Raw genomic sequence first — 20,630 nt, forward strand, 5'->3', positions numbered from 1 at the left:
TGATGGAACACATACTATCTTAATTTCTGATTTTAAAGAGAATGCTTTTAATATTTGTCATAGAATATGATGCTTGTTGTAGGTTTTAAAAAATATTTTATTTTTTGTGGGGCATGGCTTGCTCAGTTGGTACAGCATGAAATTTTTGATCTTGGGGTTGTGAGTTCAAGTCCCACATTGGGGGTATAATTTACTTAATAAAAAAGTGAAAAAAATATTTTATTTGTATATAATTTACATATCATAAAACTTGTCCTTTTAAAGTACATAATTCATTATATAGTATATATATATATATTATATATAGTATATAGTATATCATATTCAGTATATAGTTTTTTACTATATTCGGAAATTTTTGTAACCATCACCAGTATCTGATTCAAGAATATTTTCATGACCCCAAACATAAAATCCCCTCAACCCCCCATCATTGGCAATCACTAATCTTTCTCTTGTCTGTATAGATTTGCTTATTCTGGACAGTTTGTGTAAATACAGTTGTACAATATGGGACCTTTGTGTCCAGCTTCTTTCACTTACAAGAATGATTTAAAAGTTCATCCATGTTGTAGCAATTATCAGTATTTCATTAGTAGTGATTGCTGAATACTACTTTATTGTATGGATATACCGTTATTTTAAAATCCGTTCATAAAGTTGATGGACATTTGGATTGTTTCTACTTTTTGCCTTTGTAACATAATGTTGCTATTAATAACTATTGTATAAGTTTTTGTATATACATCACTTATCTCAGGTATATGAGGAAACCTAGGTCATATGGAAATTCTATATTTAATTTTATGAGGAACTGCCAAGCTGTTTTTCAAAACAATTGTGCTATAGATTTTATGAAGTTTTTTTTTTTTATGTTTATTTACTTTTGAGAGAGAGGAGGGGGCAAGAGAGAGAGGGAGACAGAATCTGAAGCAGGCTCCAGGAACTGAGCTGTCAGTGCACAGCATGACACATGACTTGAACCCACAAGCTGTGAGATCATGACCTAAACCAAAGTTGGAAGCTCAACCTACTTATCCACCCAGGTGCCCTAAATAGTTTTTTAAAGTTAGTGCCATTTCTTTCCATTTGTACTTTGCTAATTTATATTAAATGATGAATGGATGTTGAATTTTACCAAATTATTTTTTCTGCATTTATTAAGTTAATTGTATGTTTTTTTCCTCCTTAATTTTAAATGTGGTAAATTACATTAGTAGAGCTTCTAACATTGAATCAAATTATCATTCTTAAATCCAAGTAGGCTATAATGGTTTGACTAATTTATAGATGTCTAGAATTCATGCATTTATAACTTAGTTGGAATTTTTGGTCTAATGCTAGTGGATAAGGATCTTATACTTTTTTATTTTTTCATTTTATCCTTTCCTTGTGTTGGTATAAAAATTATAATGCTTTCATAAAATTGGTTTGGAGTATTTTTTTTTTCCTATTCCTTTCAAGTTTAGAATATTCCATTTCTTGAATGTTTGATAGAAAACACACATAAAACTACCTGGGTATAGTGATTTTTGTGTGATAAGACTTCTAAATACTGATGTCATTTTGTTAATAATCACATAAGACAAATAAGAAGCTTTATGTCTTTTATTTCACTCATGTTTTCAAAATTAAGATAATGTCCATAATATTTCCCATTTATCTTTTAATATCTGCTGTGTTTGTGTTTGCAACTTTTCCTGTATTTTAATTACATAAACCTAGTCTAGAAATTTTGGTTTTCAGCATATATCCAGGTAAAGCTGTACTCTGGACTGTAGATATATTTGAAATTGGGGATGAAGTAAGTTACCTGGAAGTCTGATATGACTTCACTCTCTTCTAATTTCAAAAGCAAATTATGGTTGTTTAAAAAAATAAAATGATATAAAAATACATGATTGGAAAAATTTTAGTCTCTTATTTTTCCTCCAGGTGTAACCACTGTTAACACTTTGGAATATATTCTTTCCAGATTTTATTTATTTATTTACTTACTTATTTCTATATAAATGAGAGCATAGTAAATATACTCTTTTAAAATTTCACTTTTTTTACTCAATATTTCTTGAGTATATTTTCATGTTCTATATCTTAGAATTTAAGAATATTTATCATAAGTTGCATACCAGAAGTCCAATGTATTTTCATCTTTTTTTTTTTTTTTTTTGAGTAGGCTCCACAAACTTGAGCTCACAATGTGAACTCACAACCCTGAGATCAAGACCTGAGCTGAAATCAAGAGTCAGACACTCAACTGGCTAAGTCACCCGGGTGCCCCAGAAGTCCAATCTATTTTCATTTCTACCATGACTCCTCTTTTGAATACTCCAGCTCACAGTTGCCTCTCCCTTCTTTGACCTCCTTTAATATTTGTCTTATTTAATTCCTTTACAATCTAGCACTTGTTTATATACCATCTTCTATTTTCTTTAATACAGTGTTTATTTTTTCATATTAACTAGGCCTGTTTCCTTGGTAAGACTACATTTTATTTCCATATATCCCATGATCACAGGAAAAACACAGTGGATACTCACCGACTTGTTAACTTCATTTGATCTTATAAATGTGGGCTTCTCAAATTCAGCAAACAAATGCATACAAATTATATTCACATTGATTTCTCTTTAACCAGGAAATATTGTTCTCCCTCTAATCTTAAAGAAAGAAACCATGTTAAGCTCACATTCTGCACAGCTGCCAGCACACTGCCCAATCTCAATAAATGCTAAACAAGAAAAGCTGAGATATATTAAACATTGCCCTGCAATTCATTCTCTCTGCGGATGTCAGTATTTATTCTAACCCAAGCTTCCTCTGGCCTACAGTTGATTTTCATAAAGGGATTCATCTGTTCATCTATCCCCTTATTTTAGGTCAAATGTGTTTTCATGTAAGGATGAGGCCACAGCAGGAATAGTTCAATATTTCTAATTGTTTCATTTGTTCATTGACAAATAGGAGTGTTATTACACCAAATTAAAAAAAAAAAAAAGCTTTTCAATAGTTGATGAGCTTTCCCAATGCATTCTCATTCACTTGTGCTAATCAACTTTAAAGCATAAGTATAGAGTACCTCATATACTTAACACAGAATATTCTTGGTATAGAATATATAGTCTTAATTTTAATGTTGGTAACTACTGCTTGCATCTTTTGACATCCTCTGGAAGCATTCTTCTTTCTATGCCTAAGAGAATGGCTTCAGGCATGAAGTATCCTATTTGAAAAATCCCTCTGCATTGGTGCCCTGCTTATGCTATGCTAAACACTATGTGTTTTATTAATATCCTAAGATTTCCTTATCCTTCAGACTGTTGTATAATAGAATCTCTCTGCTACTGATGACAGGCAAGTATATCTTGCCATAAGATTTAGGTTCCAAATGTGCAATCTTCTCAACAGGAATGTCAGATGCATCTGTAGTTCCCTCACCAGTTGTTTTGTACACAGGCTTCTAACAGGATTGTGTCCAGATAGTTTTTGCTGAGGTAAAGAGTAAATGTCTTATAGGAAAAAGATTTGTAATTTGAAATAGACAGGAGCCTTCATGGCCAGCTGTGTGCTCCACTATTTCTAGAGAAGAGCTTTGAATCCCTCATACACAGCAGTGTTTAGAATAAATGCCAATGCCTAATAATTCTTAAGTTCCTCTGGCCTAGGTAAGATATAAATTACCATAGTGAAATTTCAAATTGAGTCTTAATATCTGAAATCCTCCATGTGAGAGTCTTTCCAATCTTACTCTGTAACTGTGAAGTATGTTAAAAAACAAAACATATTCTGTGCTACATGCATCACCTTCTTACATGTTCTAGAATCATATCAGGTGAGCCTGCAATACCTTCTCTGGTAGTCTTGTTTCTGGGAAATGTGGAAAGAAAATGTACCCATTGATTACATTAGAGGGATATAGGTCCTTTTAGTTTAGACAAAACATAAAGAACATAAAAGTCTGGTGGTAGTGAAGTCACTTTAACATTTTTTTTAACGTTTTCTAAGATTTGCATTTCTTCTTTTAAGAAACACTAAGTACGGGACAGTATTTGCTCACAAAAGGAGGAAATAAAGATGTTGGTGACTTCTGATTAAGCATGGCAGATTAAATCTATGAAAATAATAAAAATTAGATAAAAATCACAAGATTGAAGACAATGGAAAAAGAAAAAAACAATAGACGAGAGGTGCAAATAACATGGGGAACTAGTTATAGATATAATAAACTTAGAAGGCTAAAAGCTAAGTACATAAGAGGAATGCAGAAACAGGATGGATAATAGCAATGAAACAGTCCATTTTTGTGTTCAGAACCTAGGATAGGATCAGAAATTACAATCACAAGGCAGTTCTGAAGGTCTAGATGGGGGCATGGTTCAAACAAAACAAAACAAAACAAGAAGAGCATTTTATAGTCTGTGTAAAGAGCACTTAGACCTCCAGATCTACTCCCATTTCAGACATAAAATGGGAAACATTGAAACAAAGGGATTCTGGACTCATAGATCATTGGCACAGCTAAGAATGCAGGTGCCACTACTAAAACTAAAGTATTATCTGGGAATCCACATCATGAATGACGGAATGCTCTCAGCCCTTTTTCCCTCAAGTTTTAGAACACTGGCAACCAAGATTAAAGTCCTAGGAAAGGAATTGGTGGATGGATTTCCTCCTGGGCTGATTGACCCAGGAAAAATAATGCATGTGGAAAGATTGCAATCAGGTTTTTAGTACTCCATTGCTAAATATGAAAAATTCTTACAATGAAAACTTCTAAAATAAAAAATAAACCAAAACAAACAAACACAATTGGGAGTTTAGAGGAAACAGAGATTGTACAGGGAGCACAACAGAATGTCATCATCATCATCATCATCGCCATGCACTGAACAATAAAAGAAATCAACAAAATGGTTGGAAGAAAAAGTTAATGATACTTCACAGGAAAAGTAGGTAAAATGTCAGACCTTGGAAATGACAGAAAAGATCAGAAAACAGATCAATTTAGGAGATCCTCCTTCCTCATAACAGAATTTCCAAAAAATCTTGAAAAGTAACCACAAGAGAAGAAATTATCAATAAAATAATAAAATGGAATTCCCATAACTGAAAAACAAGAACTTCCGTGATAACGGTGTCAACCAAATATAATGAGTCAAAGAAGGCTTATACAAAGGCAGATTATTGTGAAATTTCAGAGAACTGGAGCAATGGGAAGATCCTAAAAGCTTCCCTAAAGAAAACAAACAATATAAATAAAACAAACAGAAAAACAGAGAAAGTGGCCTAAAAAAGATCTGAAACAAGAATAAGATCAGTTTTCTCAACTATAGAGAATAAACAGATGGTTACCAGAGGGGAGGTGGGTGGGGGGATGGGTGAAATAGATGATAGGGATTAAGGAGGGCACTTGTGATGAGCATCAGGTGATGTGTAGAAGTTTTGAATCACTATATTGTACATCTGAACCTAATACTACACTGTATGTTAACTAACTGGAATTTAAATAACATCAGTTTTTTCAACAGAAACACTGGAAGGTAGATGGTATTGGAGAAATATTTTTAAAATTGAAAAGGAAAATCGGGACACCTAGGTGGCTTAGTTGCTTAAGCGTCCGACTTCAACTTAGGTCAAGATCTCACAGTTTGTGAATCCAAGCCCCACCTCAAGCTCTGTGCTGACAGCTCAGAGCTTGGAGCCTGTTTCAGATTCAGTCTCTCCCTCTCTCTCTCTCTGCCCCTCCCCTGCTCACACACTGTCTCTTTCAAAAATAAATAAACATTAATAATAATAATAATAATAATAAAGGAAAAAGAAAATCATTTCCAACCTAAAAATTATATCTAAAGCATCAAATAAGTGAGACGTAGAATAAATACATTTTTAGACATGGAAGATTTTTTAAAAAATCAAATATGCAGACTTTCTCAAGAAGCTACTGAAGAATGTATTCCATGAAATGAAAACAAAATAGAGATACAGGAATTAAGGTGAGGCAAATGCAACCCTTAAAATGATGCTTAGGGGTGCCTGGGTGGCTTAGTTGGTTAAGTGATGAACTCTTGATTTCGGCTCAGGTCATAGTCTCACAATTGTGAGAAAGAGCCATGAGTCAGGCTCCATGCTGAGGGTGAGGCCTGCTTGAGATTCTCTCTCTCCCTCTCTCTCTGTCCCTCCCCACTTATGTGCTTTGTCTCTCTCAAAATAAATAAACTTTAAAAAAGATGATGCTTAAAGAGAAATCCTCATATCCCAAACTAAGAAGTCAAGACATAATATCTAAAACTAAAAATCAGAACATGTAAGTATTGGGGCACCTGGATGGCTCAGTCAGTTAAATGTCTGACTCTTGGTTTCAACTCATCTCACAGTCATGAGACTGATCCCCATATTGGCTCCACGCATGGAACACAGAGCCTGCTTGGGATTCTCTCTCCCTCTCTCTCTCTGCTCCTCCCTGCTTGCACTCTCTTACTCTCTCTCTCAAAATAAATAAATAAACTTAAAAAAAAGGCAAGTATTAGCATGCTATTTAGAAACAGCAAGATAAGTATCAAAAGAAACATCTAAAAGAGTTCAAAGCTGTTAGCCTGGGGAATGATGCCTGAGGGTGAAGATAGGGTGGGGAGCTAGACTGCTGTTTTTCTTTCTTTGACTTTTTAAGCAATGGTCATGTATTATTTATAAAAATAAAATAAAAACTACATAAAAAAGAAATATGATGACTTCAAAGGGGATTTATTTTTGAGCCTCAACATCAACTCATCCCATCTTAAGGTAACCATGTGATTGATATGAAGAATCTAGCCACCTTTTATTAATATAAACCTTTCCAGAATAATCCAGCAGGATTTTAATGCCTTACTCACTAAAGTGAGATTTTAAGCTAGTTGAATACCAGTGATACAGAAAGCTCTTAAATAATTTTGATTTGCAAAAGGAAGCACTGGACTTTTAGCTTCAGAAATGTCCTTTTGAGAAATCTTTGTTTTGTGCCTCCCATAAAACTCTCTGCTCTTACTTGGCCCACGTAGACAGGTGACACCTTGATCACCTGAAATTTCTTACTATTCTTCCTTTTAAAAGTCACTATTTCAATAAAAAAAAAATACTAACTGTAAGGTGGCTCTGATTCAAACCTTACACAGAGAGGAGAGTTGGGATCTATTATGTGTGATAATTTGGGTACTCTTTGTGTATAGCCTGTGGGAAGGGATGGTATAAAGAACAGCTTGGAATTAGAAAACTTTGGCATCCTTTTGAGGTCAGTGTAGTACTGCCATATCCATTTTAGCTAAACTGCTTTTGTAGAGTTTCAGTGGCAAACTGTAATAACAAAACAGACTTTGGCATTATATGAGACCCTGGGTTGGTCACTAAAGTATCTATTATTGTGCATGAGTGACTTAATCTAAGCTTCAGTTTCATCTGGTAGAGGGTGGAATACTATCTACATTATAGTTAGTGTGAAGATTAAATGAGATAATATATGTAATGTGCTCAATACACTACAAAACACATTAGAGTTTATTCAATGTTGTTTCTTACTTTCTTTTTAAAAATCAGTCCAACATAAAATTTATTCTTATGAATAACTTATTTACTATGATTAATTTAGTCTCTAGTCACCACAGGGATGTTATTTCCTAAATCCCTATTTTTCCCCTTTAAAAGTTTAGGGAGGGATGGTTGCGTGGCTCAGTTGGTAAAGCATCTTGGTTTCTGCGCAGGTCATGATCTCACAGTTTCATGAGTTTGAGTCCCCTGTCAGGCTCTGTACTGATAGTGCAGAGCCTGCTTGGGATTCTCTCTTTGCCCCTCCCCTGCTTGCATGTGCTCTCTCTCTTTCTCAAAATAAATGATTAAACATTAAAAAAATAAAAGTTTAGGGAAATGATGCTGATAGCAGTTTGCATTTAAACAGCCACTTTCTGATACTCACATCACTCATCATTAGGGAAATACAAAACAAAACCACAATGAGATATCACTTCACACTGGTCAGAATGGCTAAGATTAACAACTCAGGAAACAACAGATGTGGGTGAGGATGTGGAGAAAGAGGAGTCTTCCCTGCTGCAGCCACTCTGGAAAACAGTATGGAGGTTCCTTAAAAAATTAAAACTAGAACTACCATATGACCCAGCAACTACACTACTAGGAATTTATCCAAAGGATACAAAACTGCTGATTCAAAGAGGCAAATGCACCTCAGTGTTTACAGCAGTGCTATCAACAATAGCCAAATTATGGAAATAGCCCAAATGTTCATCGACGGATAAATGGATAGGAAGATGTGGTGTATACATATACATATGGATAGATAGATAGATAGATAGATATAATGGAATACTACTCAGCAGTGAAAAAGAATGAAGTCTTGCCATTTGCAACAATGTGGATGGAACTGGAGGGTATTATGCTAAGCAAAATAAGTCAGTCAGAGAAAGACAGATATCACATGATTTCATTCATATGTAGAATTTGAGAAACTTAACAAATGAACATAAGGGAAGGGAAGGAAAAATAAGATAAAAACAGAGAGGGAGACAAACCATAAAAGACTCTTAAATACAGAGAACAAACTGAGGGTTGATGGGGTGGAGGTGGGGTAAATGGGTGATTGGCATTGAGGAGGGCACTTGTTGGGACAAGCACTGGGTGTCATATGTAAGAGATGAATCACTGGATTCTATTCCTGAAGCCAAGACTCTACTGTATGTTAACTAACTTGAAAATAAATTAAACACAAAATAAAATAGATAGCTGCTTTCCTAGGAAAGTGATTGAAACACTTAAGTTTTTAATATTACCAAGGAGTATATAGGAGAATACTTTAAAATACAGTAGTCCCTCCCCCCAACTTATCTGCAGGCGGTATGTTCCAAGACCCCCAGTGGATACTTGAAACTGAGGTTAGTACCAGAGCCTAAGTGTACTATGTTTTTTCCTATACATATATACTCATGATAAAGTTTTAATTTATAAAGTAGTACAGTTAGACATTAACAACAGCAACTAATAAAATAGAACAATCATAATAATATACTGTAATGAAAGTTATATACATATGGTCTCTCTCAGAATATCTTACTATATTGCTTTCACCCTTCTTGTAATGATGTGAGATGATAAAATGCATACATGATGAGAAAAAATGAGGTGAATAATGTAGGCATTGAGACACAGCATTAGACTACTACTGACTTTCTGACACAATGTCAGGAGGAATATCATCTGCTTCTGAACTGTGGTGGACCATGGGTAACTGAAACCTCCCATAAGGACTACTATATACACTAACAGATGTGAAGCACATCTAGGCATGTATCTCTTATTTATAAGAACTTACCATATAACTTTTTGGAACTATTTACTGGGACTGAAGCTTTTTATTTAAGTTTGGTCTGGATTTCAAAGTCTTACTATTTGAAGTCCTCAAAATAAGTGTCCTTCCATCAAGTGCTTCCAGTCTTACGCCACAACTGTAAAGCACTTAAAAATCATTATGTCTAGAGTTGCTATGCCTCTTGAAATATTTTTAATGGTGCCTTTTTTAAGTTTATTTATTTACTTTGGGAGAGAGAGAGAGAGTGCATGTGGGGGAGAGGAGTGGAGAGAGACAGAGAAATAATTGTAAGAAATAATTGTAAGAAATACCAGTGAGATAATAATATAGGTCAATGCATAGCCTATAGTATGTGATCAATAAAGTTTTGCTATTATTCCCTCAAAGTATAAATAATTACATATTCTCTACTGTATTTACTATTTCCTATTATTTGTATGATTTTTTAATATGAAATTTATTGTCAAATTGGTTTCCATACAATACCCAGTGCTCATCCAAACAGGTGCCTTCCTCAATGCCCATCACTCACTTTCCCCTACCTCCCTTAAATTCTCAGTTTTTAAGAGTCTCTTATGGTTTGCTTCCCTCCCTCTCTATTTTTTCCCTTCCCTTCCCCCATGGTCTTCTGTTAAGTTTCTCCAGATCCACATAATAGTGAAAACATATGGTATCTGTCTTTCTTTGTATGACTTATTTCACTTAGCATAACACTCTCTAGTTCCGTCCACATTGCTACAAAGGGCCATATTTCATTCTTTCTCATTGCCAAGTAGTATTCCATTGTATATATAAACCACAACTTCTTTATCCATTCATCAGTCGATGGACATGTAGGTCTTTCCATAATTTGGCTATTGTTGAAAGTGCTGCTATAAACATTGGGGTACAATTTTTTTTTGATTACTGCTTGTTTTCATTACCCTTTAAGTTTTTTTTAGGATCAGAGAGCCCTCAACGGAATGTACTCCAGTGCAACTCCGCAGAACACTACATATAGTGATTTTCCCATATTAAGTTCTCGATAAACGCTACTGTGGGTTATCAAGGAGAAAATTTTAATACCCCTCTGCCTATGGTATAATTATATTCTGAATCTCTTCCTGTATATCCAGTTCCTTCAACATAAGCTTTGTTAGTTTTTCTTTTTCTTTTTCTTTTTTTCCCCACTTGAGTGTTGCCAGAACCAAGAGAATAAGTGGCCATATATGCGAACTATTCCAGGGGCTCAGAATGGTGTCTGTATATTTCCCTAGCGTTTTTTAGTTCACATAGGGATATCATGCCCATTATCTCAATTGATTACTGCAAAATAGATCCTCCTTTGACCAATAAAAAATTGAGTTTCAGGAACTCAAGTGACTTGTCCTACGCCATTCAGCTAAGTGTTGAGGCTCAGATTAAAGCTCCAAACCTGAAGCAGTTTTCATGCTCTTAGTCTCCTGTAATTTTTTAAAAATACATGTATTATTATTCATACAGTATATTCTCAGTAGGTTAAGCGACCGACTTCTCCCTAGGTCAGGATGTCACAGTTTGTGAGTTTGAGCCTGATGTCAGGCTCTGTGCTGACAGCTCAGAGCCTGGAGCCTGCTTCAGATTCTGCATCTCCCTCTCTCTGCCCCTTCCCCACTCAGTCTATTTCTCTCTCTCTCTCAAAAATAAATGAAAAACATTACAAAAAATTTAAAATACATGTATTATTCAAATGAATAGGTGGTTTATTTCCCAAATTTCTTTCTGAAATGACAAATAACAGAAATAATAAAAACTGCATATAAGCCATATGATACCAAATTTTTAACATAAAAGACTTAGGTCTCTGTTTGTAAAATTTCCAGCTAGCTCAAGATGCTACATCCTTGGTTCATATTAGGGACATTAAACTAGGACTAGGACCATATTAGAGCTGTTAAACATGGACTAGGCTCTTGAGCACAAGTGTGTTATGAATTTGTACATAGAGGTACAGCACTCTGGCCCTACTGCACACTTCCTTTCAATATAAAGACTCAGGCAGCTAGACTGTCACTCTGAGGCCTCCTCTTTGGTGACTGAGAGGTTTTTCTTTTCTTATCTATATTTTACTTCAGGCTGTGTCATTCCCTACCCCCCCACTTCCTCCCAAATCTATTCTTTCTTTCATTTCTCAAACCAATTTCATTTGGTCAACTGCATTAAATTTCTCATTTCTTCTCCAAAGGGGAAAAAAGGCAGGAAAGGGAACAGAGAGAGGGAAATGACTAGATCTCAAGAATTAAAATCTTTGTACTCCATTTTTCATTTCAAACCCAGAAAGGATGATAGAAAAGCATTAACTTGTTTTTTGTTTTTTTGTTTTTTTGTTTTTTTGTTTTTTTTTAAGAATACAACACCTGGGGGCACTTGGGTGGCTTGGTTGAGTGTCTGACTCTTGGTTTTGGCTCAGGTCAGGATATCATGGCTCGAGGCCCATGTTGACCTCTGGGCTGATGACGCAGAGCCTTCTTGGGATTCTGTCTCTGACTCTCTGCCCCCTCCCCAAAAAATAAATAAATAAACTTTAAAAGAAATTTGCTTTAAAAAAATTTGTTTAACATTTATTTATTTTTGAAAGACAGAAAATGAGCAGGGGAGGGACAGAGAGAGAGACACACACACAGAATCTGAAGCAGGCTCCAGGCTCTAAGCTGTCAGCACAGAGCCAGACACGGGGCTCGAACCGACGAACCGTGAGATCATGACCTGAGCCGAAGTTGGTTACTTAACCAACTGAGCCACCCAGGCGCCCTTAAGAAATTTGCTTTAAATAAAAGAATACAACACAGCAAAAAAAGCAAACCCCTAAAATATTTAATTTAGGTAAAATTCATACCAGGCTAATTTGAGACTTGAGAAAGTCAAAAGATTTTATTTCCTCAGCTGGACTATAATTCTCTCTGGGACACTAGAATAATTCACATTAATGTTGATAGTCTCAGTCTTTCAAACTACAGAACAGAAAGGAATATTGTCCAGTTACTTCTTCTATAAAGACATGTAAAAATTGGTTGGCAGTTCTCTTGACTGTCCCTACAGAAGCCACAAGTCACTAAGACTTTTTTCTTTCTTTTAAACAGCTGAAAAACAACCAGGACTTTGAAAATTACCAAACAAAACACTTGATAGTGGATTTTCCCTAGAAGCAAAATATCAGTAAAGACAGCAAGGTAGCAGCCTCCTGGATAATGCATATTAGCACAACCCAAAGCCATCTAAAGAGTTTCTGGGTGGAATGAGGTTCTTTCAGCAGGTAGGATAGAATTTGGAAGTGCTAGTAGTTGGTAAGGGAAGGGTGAAGTAAGTGGTAATTGGAGAAAAGAATCTGTACTGTTCTGATTTTTAAGTGGTAGGTTTTATTTTAGTATAGCACATCTAAGGAAGCCTTTATCATCATAATGGGACCTTAAAATACCTCATGTAAAAATTGTGTCTTTGCCTTGAAGCACCTATTTTAATTTAAGTGGTTCGAAGATTAGCTGTAGCTCATTAGAAATCCTGTTGGTAGGGAAGACAGGTCCCTGGACTTGCATTTGAAAATAGTTCATTGAAAAGATTTCCAAGGATTCTGTTGCAGGATTTTTTATTTACCTCAATACCCAGGATTTGTTGTCTCACTACTTCGAAGAATGAAAAGGTGGACACAGAATAAAACAAGCAGCAAGCAAAAGTTTATTAGAGTATAAGATCAGAAAGTAAGAATAGTATGAAAGCTCTCTTTACAGAGAGGGGGAATTCGAAAGTGAGTGCCCACGGCTATAGGAAAGGGAATTTGCTTTATGGGGTTTTGGTCCACCCCTTTCCTTCCACCTTGTTCCTTCTCAGGTTTTACCCTTATTGGCTAGGTAACACTAAATGCCTTCTCATTCCTTTTTGATCGGTTCGTTTCCATTGTATGAGGTGTGGTCTATGGCCATAGTGTTCCTTGTTGGCTATATGTTTTGTGGTCTACTTATTTTCAGTCAAGTTTTTTGTTTGTTAAATTCCTGAGATAATTCTGAGGGGGAGTAGGTGGTGTCTGTTATATTTTTAAGAGGAACTTTATGCCTGAAGGAGTTTGCTCAAGGTCAAATGTTCCCAGAAGAGATGTTTTAAAATATGCGTTTTTCCCCACCCAGGGACCTTCAAACCCTAGCTTCTCCCTTTCTGCCTACTGAATCCTATCTTTACCTCTAATAAATTCCACTGAACAGCTAGAACTGTATAAGAATATCAGTAACAGTTTATAGGAAAAATGGAATGGGCTATGAAAATTAGAATTTGTAATATCTACGGTAACAATAAACAAGGTGAGGTGAAACTGCCCTTTGTATCTTAGAATTACAAAAATAACCCCATCCTAGTTGCTATGGTATGCAAATAAAAAGGACAAACAAGAAAATCTATATAGCATTTACCGATGGTTAGATTCTTGTCAAAATCTTGACTTTTTTTCAGTGTCTTTCTAAAATGTCCTCTTATCCATTCCCTCACCATTTTGTCTATCCAAAGAGTAACTAACTCAGATTTCAAATTATATTTAATGTGTTTGAGGAGCTGCCACCTACTCATTATTAATAAATCTCATGGGAAAATGGAAGACAGCCAGGCACTGGAGAAAAGTGCACTGGACTATAAATCAGGAGACAGATTTTGACCCTGTTCTGACTTGAATAGTGTCTCAATATCTGTCTGTCTCTGTTTCTCTGTCTCTGTCTCTCGCGGCCTTGGTTTCATCTTTTGTAAAATAAAGTGAATCAATTATATGTTCTTCAAAGTTTCTTTCAGATATAAATTTCTTTGGTCCTATGGCACGTTAAAAACTAATCAGCAGGGGAGCCTAGGTGGCTCAGTTGGTTAAGCACTGGACTCTTGACTTCAGCTCAGGTCATGATCCCAGCCAGGGTGGTGCAACTGAGCCCATTGGGCTCTGCACTGAGTATGCAGCCTGCTTGGTTCTCTCTCTCTCCTTCTGCCCTCTCCCCTGCTCGAGGTTCTCCCTCTTGCACGCTCTCTCTTTCTCTCTCTCTCTCCCTTTCTGTCAATAAATAAATAAATAAAATAAACAGCAAAAAAGCAAGTTGTAGTCCAAGCAATAGCCAGGAAATGTAACACATCTTTTTTAAAAATTAAGAAAAAAAAATTTAATGTTTATTTATTTTAGAGAGAGAGAGAGACAGAGTGCAAGCGAGGGAGGGGCAGAGAGAGAGGAGACACAGAATCTGAAGCAGGCTCCAGACTCAGAGCTGTCAGCACAGAACCCAACGCAGGGCTCGAACTCATGAACTGCAAGATCATTACCTGAGCCAAAGCTGGACGCTCAACCGACTGAGCCACCCAGGCACCCCTAACACATCTTTTTTTAAATATTTATTTATTTATTTTTGAAGGAAGAATGAGTGCAAGCAGGGGAGCAGCACAGAGAGAGCGGCTGTCAGCACAGAGCCTGCCATGGGCCTCAAACTCACGAACCGGAGATCATGACCAGAGCTGAAAATCAAGAGTCAGGCACTTAACTGACTGAGCCACCCAGGTGCCCCGAAAAATAACATATCTTACTAAAATGAACACAAACAACAAAAAGCACATTGTGAGGTGCCTGGGTGGCTCAGTTAGTTGAGCGTTGGACTCTTGATTTTGGCTCAGCTTATGATCACAGGGTTGTGAGATTGAGCCCTGCATCTATGATCCATGCTTGGCGTGGAGCCTGTTAAGATTCTCTCCTTCTCCCTCTCCCCACTCCACTCCTGCACTCTCTCTCTCTAAAAAAAAAAAAAAAAAAAAAAGATAAAGAAAGAAAAAAAAAAGGAAAAAAAGTACATTGGTAAAGAACCACAATAAAATTACTTTATGGCAAAATCAGCTCATCAAAAGGAATAGAACAGTAATTCTACATTACTCGTATTTTAAAAAGTAGCCCTCTGTTGTTCCATGCACTAAGAGTCACTACAGATAATTGTATTGTGGTCACTTGATAACTGGTAACCACAATTAACGTGAAGAGATTCAGCAATTCAGTGAAGCAAGATGATTAGAAGGTCATACAGACAGAGAAGAGGATGTCTTAAGTAGAAGACATAGTTGGCTGTGTAAGAATTTCTGCCTCACCAGGGCTTTGCATTTGCTTTGCCTGGCACTATGGTCCTGAACAGAAAAGAATTTTAAGGCAAGCATTTTTAAAATGTGTGCTCATTGCAGGCACTAAGGGCCTCAGTCAGAGTAGATACTTTTATTGAATCAAATTGGGCTTGAAAACAGTAATCTAGAAAAAGCATGGACTTGTCCTTTGTTTTTCCATTACTATAAATATTAAATGGTTTTGGTCTTCAGCTGTAAAACAACCAACTCATGTAGCATATGCAACCAGAAAGAGATTACATATGAAACCTGTGGTGAAAGAAGCCTTCTTTACATGTTGGTTGCCATGATTTCACATTTGGGCCACAAGTTCTTTGAATCTAGAGGCTATGTTTTACTTGTTTTGTATCACCCCATTGTCTTGTACAGAGTATCTAGCATAATCTCATAAACTGCAGGCACCAAAGCTCTCATGTTAATCAATAAAGAAATTCTTGCATTTTCAGGATTCAAAGTTAGTAAAAAATTAACCATTATATACTGTGCTGGGTTCTAGTAGATACACACGAACTGTTTGTAATTAATATGTTAGGTGTCTAAAGATACCTGACACCTAAGAACCTTTGGAAGATTTATTGACTATTTTAAACATACTTAAATCTATTAACGTGGTTAATTTACTTAAAAGATATTTTTTCTACACAGGTACTTTAAAAAGGTAATCTATCTAACCTATGTGTGAGTTACTAATAACATGATAGAAGTGTTTGAATTTGTGAGGTTTTATAAATATCTGGCACCAAATCTTCCCTGTCAAGTAAAGGCTGATTATGGTTGGGAAAGGCAGTCTCATGTGCATAGAGTTAGCACCCCCACTCAGCCACATAAGAATGAGCATTGGCCCTGGAACACCTCCTTATTAAGAGATAAAGGGCTCAAAGAGCCTCTCCTGGGCTTATCATCTTATATAACAATATCTTTTTCTGTTTAAGATTCAATAATTGTTCCTCTGTTTTGCTTAAATAAGTACTTTTGGCCCTCGGACACATGCCCAGCTTTTGGTATTTCAGACTGCATGAAGAGGAAGGGGTCTTTCTGCTGGAGTATGGCAGTGGTGCCCATTGGTTGCCCAGGACACCCACTGGCCATGAGGGTCTGATGTTCATTCCTGGAGCTGATCATGCTCTGTTTCTTCTCTAGGTACGTAAAAAGTTTTCTCCATTTAGTGTCTGACTGTGTTACATTTTCCTTGGTGACTCCAAAACCAATATGCAGTGGGCAGAAATGTTTGGACTTTTATACCTGGTGTCTGTCATGGTGATGATCTTTCTTTACTAATCCTTTATGTAATTTGAACTCCTTCTCTGGTATTGGTTACCAATACATGGGTTTTTCTCAACAATTGTATGTATAGTGATAATGACATGATACTGATGCAAATGATCATGGAAATCATAAGGGTTTCAAAGTCAAATACCACTGTCTGTATATAAAACTTCTTTCTATGCCAAACAAAATATCAATTTCTTAAGAATCCATGTAGGTATGAAGTAAAAAAAAAAAAAAAAAAACAGTACAAATAGTTAAAAACTTCAGTTAAAATGTGTTTAATAAGGGGCGCCTGGGTGGCGCAGTCGGTTAAGCGTCCGACTTCAGCCAGGTCACGATCTCGCGGTCCGTGAGTTCGAGCCCCGCGTCAGGCTCTGGGCTGATGGCTCGGAGCCTGGAGCCTGTTTCCGATTCTGTGTCTCCCTCTCTCTCTGCCCCTCCCCCGTTCATGCTCTGTCTCTCTCTGTCCCAAAAATAAATAAAAAACGTTGAAAAAAAATTTAAAAAAATAAAAAATAAAAAAAAATAAAATGTGTTTAATAATTGATTATAAAAGGTGAGAATAACAAGTTGGAAATATCCACATTTTCTTGGAAATCACACTTCAAAAAGAAACTATAGAATTAGTTGTCTTACTTAATGCTTAAAATTTTAAATTTGGGGAGCCAGCCATGGGGCATCATTTTTACTTTCCTTCTTAAATGATGGCAAATTCTTCTCCATCAAGTTTGCTGCTTTGCATATCTCCTTCAAGTTCAATATTAATGCTCTCAGAAGCCCCAAAGGGCCCAAGAAGCTACTAGATTAAAACCAATCTGCCCTTGACAAATCTAAGCACCTAATTAGAATTTCTGAACACATATTAAATATTTCATTCTCTAGAAAAATACCATGAGAACTAGTCATTTTAAGATCCAATTATTTAGCATGCTTATTTTCTATTTCCTATTTCTCATTATATGGGTGCTTTAGAAAATTCTTGATTGAGAAAGTTTAGACTTCTATGCAGTGGGCTCCTTATCCCATCCCTTCTCCTTTTTTCCCCCCATCCTTCTCCTTCATAACATGTATCCTTCTTTTGGTGGGGGGACTTTAAATCAACAAAAGTACCAATAACGGACGTAATTAGTTTGACTTTTGATGAAAACTGACACGGTGAAGGCCTATTTATGACATTAAAAAACTGAAAATTATATAAGTGCTTGTAGTAATAGTATAATTACTCAGAGCTTCATGTAAAACAAAGCAGAATGGAATTGTTAGTGTGCCTTAATATCACTTCAGTCACTCCAGAGGTACAAACTTTTCAAATATCTTCCATAGCTAATCCCACATTTCTATGAATACACTTAATTTCATTCCTCCCCTTTGTGAAGTATTGATAGGAGTTGGAGAGATCAGAGGAGAAGTGGAAGTAGGGATAAATAGTCAGCACCATAGGCATAAAAGCATTCTATCCTGGCTAAATTAAATATATTGGTATGGTATGCATTTGTAAAAACAGCACATTTTGCTCAGAAATCTTGTAAACAATCTTCAAAAGGAAAATTCAGTGTATGAGACTGCTACTGCACATTTTAGGGTGACTATATTGAAGCTAGCATGCATACAGCCAGGTGAGCAATCTGAACATGGGTTGATGGGAAGACAAAAACAAAAACAAAAACAAAAACAAAAAACTCTTCATATGCAAATACTCATTTCAAAGCCAGTTGAATTGCCAGCACACTTTGTCTCACAAATGTGAGGCTATACTTCCAATGAACACAACAAAGTGCTGAAATCTATTAGAAAGTACTTGTGAAATAGTCATGTTTTGAGGACTTGGTTTTGATGATTTGAAAGACAGCAGAAGAGCACAGAACTAATTTCCACCTGGACAGGGGTTTGTTTTCCCTGCTCATTTGAAATTAGAGCCAACAGTAATAAATGGTTTAGTATAACTAAAGTTCTCTCTTCATTTAGACCAAACAGACCGGCAAGTCTATGAACAAACAGGTCATTTTCTATAGAAGGGCTATAATATATGCCCTTTCTATTGCCATATTTGAAACCCTTTCATAGTTTACGTAAGCTACAATCTTTTGCACACTGATTATACAAGTATATCCTATGACCATGGGCTAGTGCTAGTGGTTAGTGAAAATAATTATAATTAATAACAACATGGCAAAAGCCTTCAGCCTGCTTTGTTTGGCATATATTGCAAAGTTTCTTTTTCTCAGCCCTTCACATCAGAAGGAACTATTTGCTACCCTTGTTTTTCAGCACTGGATATGAGGCAGAAGGACAAAAGCAATTTGCCAATGGTCAAACAGAATATCAGGAAAAGTACTGGGAATAAAACCTGAGGCTTACTAATAATGAGGCACCTGGTTTCGTTGCCCGACATTCTCAAGCACTGTACTTTGACTTGTCTCCTACTGGATGCACTACTATTTCTACTTCATTCTCTATAACTGCTCATTAGAGTGGAGCTAACTAGAAGCAACCCCAAACTGTGGCAGTTATGGAGCTATCTTAAAACAGAAATTTTAATTAAACCAAGCTCAACTGCAATTCAAACATACAAAAGAATGAGTCAAGCTCTATGATACATTTAACCATTCCTCTCTTATCTTGTATTACTCTTTAAAACCTACTTTTCACATTTCTCTTGAAAAGTTCTATTAGCACAGGATCAACTTTGTTGCTAACTGTTTATAGTAAGACAATAAAGCTACATGGCCAAATGCGAAGTGTTCTCATAGAAACTTAGCTGACCATACCTCAATCTAAAATTTACATTCACAAAGTGTATTATTAAATAGTTCTAAATAGGGCCACATGCAATGAGGTATTCATGTTTACGTGACATTTACTGATTAAAAATAGACATCCTGTCAAAAATCCAACCACAGACACTTGCCATAGAGATAGTTCTAGCTATGCTGCCAGATCACTAAATATATAAATCCTCCTCTTCTATTTAGAAGAATTTTGATGGAAAAAGTCATTTATGAAGATCTGTATCAGCAACTAGATATACTCAAAATGCATGGTGTAGGAAAGTGGGGAGTATTTAGTTAAATTATGACTTTTCAAGCTGTCTTTATATTGGGCTACTAAATTGATACTTTTTACTGGATTATAAAATTAAGTTATATTGTGGAGGGAAATATTCCTCCAACTGGTTTTACAGATGTTCTAATTGAATATCTTTTTGGAAGAGGATAACATAAGAAACTAAATTGATTATTTCAATATATTAAAATAATCTGTGTAGATGGTCTGAATGTTAAGATAACATAGCATTAAACACTTATTGGCATCACAATAGTTCAAAATCTTGGGTGTTATAATTAGTTCTGTCTCTGGCATTATTATGCACATTCTTAATACATAGATCTAGAGGCACTGGTAGGCAAAGAGATCTCAGTTTTGCATTCCTACTGCTTTTTTAATCTAGATGCTAATCAGTACAATAAGCCATGCCAACTCAGAGTTAGAAATCAGACCTATTCTAAGATCACGACATTGTGATTTTCTAGCAAAATGTTTTTACCTGCTTTGACTAATCCTATTTTAAATACTCTAACTTTGAATAGCTCACAGAACAGTACTTGTGGCTCTTACCTTGATATAACTGATTTCATTCTTAATTTAACTTTGTGACAGCTCAGATCTTAAAAGCAATCTATTGTTCCCTTGTCAGACTTAGAAACGACTGATACATCCAAGTGCATACTTCCTAGTTCATACCAAATTGATGGCTGGGTCTACAGGAAATCAATACTGGATGATTAAGCCTGTTCTATACATTTAGAAAAATGTAGGAAAAAATAAAGAAAATTATCCAATTTGATGATTTAGGGCTAGAATAGTCAAAAATTAG

The sequence above is a fragment of the Panthera tigris genome, chromosome X, assembly GCF_018350195.1.
Source record: "Panthera tigris isolate Pti1 chromosome X, P.tigris_Pti1_mat1.1, whole genome shotgun sequence".
NCBI classification, from domain to species: Eukaryota; Metazoa; Chordata; class Mammalia; order Carnivora; family Felidae; genus Panthera; species Panthera tigris.